Source organism: Bubalus bubalis, chromosome 6 (assembly GCF_019923935.1).
Source record: "Bubalus bubalis isolate 160015118507 breed Murrah chromosome 6, NDDB_SH_1, whole genome shotgun sequence".
Taxonomy (NCBI): domain Eukaryota; kingdom Metazoa; phylum Chordata; class Mammalia; order Artiodactyla; family Bovidae; genus Bubalus; species Bubalus bubalis.
In genome coordinates, this window is record NC_059162.1 from 90,592,350 (window position 1) to 90,600,412 (window position 8,063).

The following is an 8,063-nucleotide window of genomic DNA, read 5'->3' on the forward strand; positions in this document are numbered from 1 at the left end:
AAAACCAGTCAATACTAAAGGAAATCAACCTTGAATATTCATTGGAAGGACCGAAGCTGAAGCTAAAGCTCCAATACTTTGGCCACCTGATGTGAAGAACTCAATGGACTCATTGGAAAAGACCCTGATGCTGGGAAAGATTGAGGGCAGGAAGAGAAGGTGATGACATAGGATGACATGGTTGGATAGCATCATGGACTCAATGGACATGAGTTTTCACAAACTCCAGGAAATAATGAAGGACAGGGAAGCCTGGTGTTCTGCAGTCCATGGGGTCACAATGAATCAGACATGACTTAGTTACTGAACAACAACAACAAATGGTGCTTGCTAGATGACACACACAGTTGAAGTTGAAGGGTTAGAGTACTGTTCCAAACTTCCAGTTCATGTCTGATGCCATTTTCCCATAGCCAGAATGTGGGTGTGAGGACCAAGAAGGAGGAGGAGCTTCTTTCAGCATGAACTCGAATGACCCATTCACAAAAAGCTCATTTCCTTTCCTACAAACGTGGGGCTCTGCTGGTTCTGAGGCCTTGGTTCCCAAGGAAGGAAAATGTCTACTAGGGAACACAACAGTGCTTCATTGAATTAGAAACCAACACCACCACCTGGCTGACTGGTGCTCCTGCAACATGAACTAATAGGACTAGTGGTGAAGTTAGTGGAAGACCCTAGCAACTCAACACACCCAAATCTACTACAGGATTTGACCTTCTAGCAATGAGGGTAGCAGTCACACAGTCAAGATCCATGATTAAGTAAGGTTGTGAATGAGGCAAAGGGAACACGAATTTAGCAGTGGAATAAGCAAGCTCTTACTATAACTATGCACGTGCAATATGTTACAGAAATAAAGAAGGTTGTAGCTGTGCAACCAGTCATCCTCAGTATCCCCAGTTCCTCCCTAGCTTCTAAAGAAAGTCTAGGTGATTTTGTCTGGCTGGCAAAAACTAGATGCAAAGATTACTGGAAAAGTGATTTGTCTTATCTTTTCATCTCCTCTGGTGGGAGCCAACTCTGCCATCTAAAGAATGGTAAGACAGAGAAGGAAGAAGATTAAAACCAAGAAAAATAATAAATATCTCCTATAAGGAAACACATCAAACACCACCATGAATCAGGTATCGTTGGAACTGAGATTTGAAAATCAGGTTAGAATGGCCAGAGGGAAATGGCATTTCATAGAGAACCACATACGATTAAGGCTGTCTTGAGCATGCCAATCATTCTACGGATTTGGGATGCAGAGTAGGCACGGAAGATCACTGTCTACAGTGAAGAAGTTGAGCAACTCGGCCAACATCACATATTCTGGTGTACAGTGGGACAGTAACTCAAATTCAGTCACTCAGAGACCATCCCCAGTTCCACCACCACCAGTACCCACCCTCCAACTCTCCCCTTTGCTCCTGGCTCATGAGATGTTAAACACACAACCAGAGGGCAAGGGATTGAATATTCTGGGCCAGGATCATCATCAACCTAAATAAGCCATGCTGATTAACCTAGAGTTGAATGCTAAGGTTTTTCTCCAAGATGCAGGAATGGGAAGATATCAGCATGCTCACTGGAAGGAAACTCTCAGTTCTACAAAAGCAGGTTTTCCAAAATGTTCAGTCCCATCTAGATGCAAGCAAGCCCATGCCACATTCCTATGCTAAGCCCAGAACCAAAATTTTAATTTCTTTTGTGGGAATAAGGAGTGGCCCATGAGAGAATAAAATACGCTACTGACCAAAGGGGAGGGGATGAAAAGGGAGTCAATTTGGTCATTGCTAAAATAAAACCAGGGAGCAAGGCCCACAGCTGTCTCCCCAGGAAGTCCTATTACTACGGACAATGACCCAACTGTTCTCCCCTGCCCAAAGAAACCATGCAGTCTCGAACCTGGGGGCCACTGACTGTCTTTTTCTATTTCTTTCCTTGAAACACAATTTATTGGAAATACTTCCAGATCTCCAGGGGGAAAACAAAAGGCTGGCAGTAAAATGAAACACCTAATTAACAGAGAGAACTGCTCCACTGTTGCCAGAGAACTTTCTGCAAGACTCCTGGCTCCCTGAAGAGAGAATTAGGGGAGGGGAACCCAAGCAGCACTGAGCCCCTCTTATTGTGCACACCATAGTGCCAGAAGATAGCATAGAGTAATGGTGATGAGCACTGGCTTTAGAGTCAGGCTGCCTGGGTTCAAATCCCACCTTTGCCACTTACTAGGACAAAGCCCATAACCTCCCTGGGCTTATGAAATGAGGATAATTGTTGTCCTTCTTAAGGTTATTGCAAAAGTCAAGTGAGCTAATTCATTGAAGTTATTAGCATACCTAGTACTGTGAGCTAAATATTAGCTATTATAGTTATATGTCAGGTGAGTTCATTATCTCAGTCTGGATGCTGCTGCTAAGTCGCTTCAGTCATATCCGACTCTGTGCGACCCCATAGACAGCAGCCTACCTGGCTCCTCCTTCCCTGGGACTCTCCAAGCAAGAACACTGGAGTGGGTTGCCATTTCCTTCTCCAATGCATGAAAGTGAAAAGTGAGGTCGTGTTCGACTCTTAGCAACCCCATGGACTGCAGCCTACCGGGCTCCTCCGTGCATGGAATTTTCCAGCAAGAGTACTGGAGTGGGTTGCCATTGCCTTCTCCAAGTCTGGATGAGGGATCATTATATCCAATTCACAAGTTCGTGGTGAGATTAGGCTGGAAAGTTAAGCTGTCTGCCTACATGGTCGAACTAGGACTAAATTCATAGTTGTGCAATTTTAAAGCTTGAGATATTTCCAGAATATCATGCTGCCTACTTCCCCTATGAGAGAGCTTTCTCATCACGGCCTTCACTGGCAGCCTGAGAAGTTTCACCATTGGCCTCAGAGTCTCCTGCCTCTGCTCGTGAACAAATACCCACCATGGGGACTATGATCAGAGGACTCAGGGACAAACAACCCTCTGCAGATCATATCTGGACTGTTAGCATCAAGAGGGTATTAAAGACATGAGGAAAGCAAGAGGGGGAGAAAAGGGCGATAACAGGAAACAATCTGCTCTGATTGCATGTTTGTTTCTATGCTTGTGTCCAGCCTTTATGTTCAGATACTAGATAGCAGGATAAAGCTGAGTCTCACTTGGAACAACAAATTTCTAATGAGTGTCCTTGAAGTCTAGTCCCAGTGACTTTTTCAACTTTCATTTATCATTTTTCAAATCAATTTAAGGCCTTGGCAACCAGCCTACTTCCTTCTCCAGCATTCCCCCCACCTGCCTTCTGCAGAAAACCATCAAGTAAAGCATCTGACAAGATGCTTAGTGCTCAGTAGGTATCCGGCATTGTAAGATGGCTCCAAGACCAGCAGGGCACTTCCAACCAGTCCCAATGGTTTTATCCAGCGTCCAAAAGCAGCTGTTCCCCTGGGGCTTGAGAAGAATGCATTTGGACAACCCTTTCCCGTCCTTCCTCGCCTACCCCTAGGAAGTCCTCTCCTCAGCCAAATTGGCCAGGACCACAGGCCTGCTGCATTTGCGTGTGTGTTTGTGTGTGTATGAGTGTCTTCCCACTGGGAAGCTGGCTCATGAAGTCTCACCCCTTCCCCCTGCCCCAAATTAAAACAAGCTGGTTGCGACTGTGAGCAAACTCAGCTCACACCAGCTGGGCCCTGCTTGCAGCATGAAAATGCTGTTTCATGTTCAGATGCAAATAACTATTTCCTCTCTAGAGCGTGCCTGGACTGTGTTCTAATCTGAATGGGGAGCAACAGGGAACAGAGGCTCTGGAAGAACATGAGGCTGGGACGGGTCAGCAGCGATTCTGCGGTCCTAAACTTTCTCTGAATTCAGGGAGTGCTCAGTGCCCCACAGGAAGTGTGGAGGACAGAAGGGTGATGTTTCCAGCATTTCCCGCAGCTGTGCCTGTACCGATCCCATTGCCAGCCCCTGAGGACCAGCACTTGTGGCCTCTGAACAGGTTCTCCTGCCTCCTGGCATGTCCTTTAAAAATGCCTGCTGTCATAGTGATTCCATCACTCATTCACTCAAATGTCAGTTCCTGGACACTAAACTGTACTGGATACTGCTGCAGGCATTATCAGAATCACATAGCAGGTGGAAGGATCCATCCTTAGGAGGCCTGTATTCTAATGGTCATTCTCATGTGTAGTTCTTAACTTACCTCTATGCTCAAAAGTCCTCAATGGCTCCCTATGGCCAACTGAATGAAAATTAAACTTCTTAACACAGGCGGGGTCCTCCAGGCTCACACCCAAACCCATTTACCCAGTCCTGAATTTCATTGTTCACCAGTCCTGAGTGTTGACAGGCCTACATTCAGGACAGAAGAGAGAGCCTGGAAACAGAAGAAAGAGTCTGGAGTGGGTGATAGAGACACCTACGGTTTAGTGGATGGGGAAGCTGAGCTGTCTGAAGCAAGGTCCTAGAGTGACACCCCACCATGTGTGGCAGATGGTGGCCATCTCCACTTCCGGGGGAGAGGGGGAGGTTACCAGTTATAGGGGAAATGACATCAGGTAGGCTCATTTGTTACCAGGAAAACTGGCAGAGGGGCATGGCCCTCATGGTCCCTTTGATAAGCTCTCATGGTGGAGATATTCTAATCAGAACAACTAAAACAATCCCCAGCTGGGGAAAGTGTGTAGGCTGGTCAGTCAATGAAGGTGCACCAGGGAATGTACAGGGAGCAAGAGAAGAGTCATCCTGGGTGGCTGACCGTACAATGAGCCTGTTGAATATCTACCCACCCTGCAAGATCCAGCTCCAGTGTCATCTCCTTGAAACCATCCAGGATCCCCCAGTAGGAATGAACCCCTCCTTCCTCTACATCCTCACAGCAAGATCCCAGCAACTAACAGTAAGGGTAAATCACAGAGATCATCCAAAACTCCAAGGCAACCCTTCAATAGTCCCTTCCTTCCCGAACCAAAGTGTGTGTTAAGACTAATTAATTCATCTTGTGGTGAACATGACTCAGATTCCTTGATGTGTGACTTAACTAAAATCTATTGAGGGCTTGATATGAAGAGCTGACTCATTGGAAAAGATCCTGATGCTGGGAAAGATTGAAGGCAGGAGGAGACGAGGACAACAGAGAATGAGATAGCTGGATGGCACCACCGACTCAATGGACGTGAGTGAGCAAACTCCAGGAGGTGGTGAAGGACAGGTAAACCTGGTGTGCTGCAGTCCATGGGGTTGCAAAGTGTCAGACACGACTGAGTGACTGAATAACAACAGTTGAGGGCCTAATGTGTGCCAGGGTCTGTGCCACATGCTTTATTTCTTCTTGTCTTCTCTGCTTCTATATATGGATGAGGAAACCAAACTCAGAGTGGAGAGGTTATTTACCTAATGTCACACAGCTGGCATTTACTTTGCCATGTCTCCCACCTGTAGCACACACAGTCTCCAGGGCACAGAGCTGTATGGTGCAGGGCTGAGGGCTGTGCAAAGTTACAGAATAAATGCTGAACCTATACCTGGGGCATCCTTTTCACTTACTGGTAAGTAATTTAAATACTATTTAACTTAAGAATATCTTCAATTAATACAAGGGTTTCCCTGATACTTCAGTTGGTAAAGAATCTGCCTACAATGCAGGAGACCCTGGTTCAATTCCTGGGTCAGGCAAATCTGTTGGTGAAGGGATAGACTACCCACTCCATTTTTCTTGGGCTTCCCCAAGAATCCGCCTGCAATTCAGGAGACCTGGGTTCAAAAGGTTCCCTAGAGACAGGAATAGCTACCCACTCCAGTATTCTGCCCTAGAGAATCCCATGGACTATATAGTCCATGGGGTCACAAAGAGTAGGACATGACTGAGCAACTCTCACTCTCTAATTAATACAAACCCAGATGTTGCATATTATAGAGTGGAATTTTAAGACTGCATAAATTTTAAGCATGAAATGCAAGTCTTCAGATCCATTTTGCACCAGAGAAGGGCACTTGGGGCTGCGCTCCAGGCCTCTCAGCTGGCACCCATTCAGGCTTCTGTGACATGAGGGCTACTTGGATGGAAAAGCTTTCTTTAATGTTACACTTTCCTGAAGGCAGAAACACTGATGGCAACAGATGAAGGCACGTAGAAAGTGAAGAGGAAGATGGGAGAAAGAAGCCTTTAAAAATACAGACATTCAAAGAAGTACTGAGGCCTGGGAGCACTGGGGCTGTGACCATAAGCCTCCACGCATCTGAAGGAAGGACATGGTAAGAAATAATATTTCTGATAGTGGGCCATCCAAGAACAAAAAGGAGGGGCAGCTAAGGATTTGTTATATTCTGTATACTATTTTCAAAAGACAGTGACATCAGGCATTTGAGGAAACGTTCCACTTAAAACAGTTCAAACTGTTAAAACATGGGTGCTTAAAATATATATATATATATTGCATTTTCTTACTGAACAGTGCATGTCTTTGCCCTCCTAAGATGTGGGCCCTGCATGTGAGAGGTAACTGATGTGGCTGGCTGAATGATGTGCTCTTGATGAGCTGATTCCTTTTACGTAGCATCTTCTGTTCTGTAGAGACCTGAGCTGCCTAGCCCTAAAGAAAAGCATGATGATGAAATTCAGTCATTGTGTCAAGAAACAGGAGGAGTTTACATTGTGGAGGGCTGTGAAAAGGAGAGAGTCCTGTGTCCCTCAGGGACTCTACTTCTCATAATTTAGAATTGATTCTATCAGCTATTGACTTAGAGCAATGCTGGGTTTCCTGAGTACAGGTGAGTTCTGAAAAACATGTGTTTTCATTTTCATTGTGCTAATTATCTGGAAAAAACAACTCAAATTTAATATAGGCCACATGAGCCAACACATCCTCCCCTCCTACAGCTTCACGGCCATTCCTACCTTGGTTACCTAGTCACAAACTTCATTTCTCTATATCCCAGACTTGACTTCAGGATGTTCCTCAACACAGTACTCAGGCAGATGCTATTGATGGACCAGAGCTGGCAAGAGAAAAGAGCCTTTGTTTGACCTCCCTGATCTGGAGCCCAGACATTAGATGAAGGATGCTGATGGAGTGCCTGCTTTACATATGCCTTGCCTCACACTGACTGTAATGAGAAATCTGACTATGCCTCGCCAAATGTCTTCTGTGGCTTCCCATCCCTACAATCCACACACCTCCATTGTCTGTACCAGCCAGACTTTGACGTTCCTCTTTGCCACAGTCACAAAGTGGCCCTACCGTCCAGCCCCGAATGATGTTCCCGTCCATCATCCACCATCTCCCTGCCTTTGCACACCTGCTTCTTTGGCCTGGGGCAACTTCCTCCTCTCTTACCTAGAGCAGTGGTTCTCAAACTTCAGCAGACCTCAAGGACAGGTTAAAACACAGATGGTCAGGCTCCCATAGCCAGTTTCTGTTTTTTTCTGACTGGGATGGGCCCTTAAGATAGACATGTCTCGTGATTTCCTAGGGAATGCTGGTGCTTCTAGACTAGAGACTACACTTGGGAAACTATGCAGGCCAATCAAGCTCAACTAAAGCTTCGCTTCTTCTAGGAAGCCCACCCTGACTGGCCTCCTCCCCAGCTGTTAGGTTCCCGCCTTGGACCCCCACATCCCCCTGTTACTTACTCTGTCCTTTCATAATGAAGGGTTATGAAGAAACCTGTTGATGTGTCCATATTCCCTCTCAACTGTAATCTCCCTGAGACTTGAACTTAACCATGTCTTTGTCATCTCCATACCCCTAACGCCTCACACCTGAGTACACAGGACAGGCTCATTAAAAAATTTTAAATGAATACAAACCCTCAGGAAAGCAGATGGAGATATATTTAAGAAAAAGCATGATATAATCAGGAGAAATATTATCACTGTGGCTCATCCTCTCTTACCTGGAAGACTGCCTCAGTTTCCCTCCTGTTCTCTAGGCCTCTAGTCTCAATACCTCCCTGTCATTGACCATACTAACTCTGCCACACTCCTGCTTAAAACTCTCTTATGACTCCACATGGCCATCAGGAAAGGGATCAAGTTCCTCATCCTAGCATTCAAAGTCCCCAGGTTTGGGCCCCAACATAATTTTCCAGCCTCATTTTCTTA

At 45.8% G+C, this 8,063-nt stretch overlaps 1 long non-coding RNA gene across 1 annotated transcript; it reads left to right on the forward strand.

The window, feature by feature from the left end:
• Positions 1–5,338: 5,338 nt before the first annotated feature.
• On the forward strand, positions 5,339–7,629 carry LOC123333924. The gene is made up of 3 exons (XR_006551518.2): positions 5,339–5,508; positions 6,058–6,214; positions 6,899–7,629. It is a non-coding gene; the product is annotated as an uncharacterized LOC123333924 (long non-coding RNA).
• Positions 7,630–8,063: the final 434 nt, after the last annotated feature.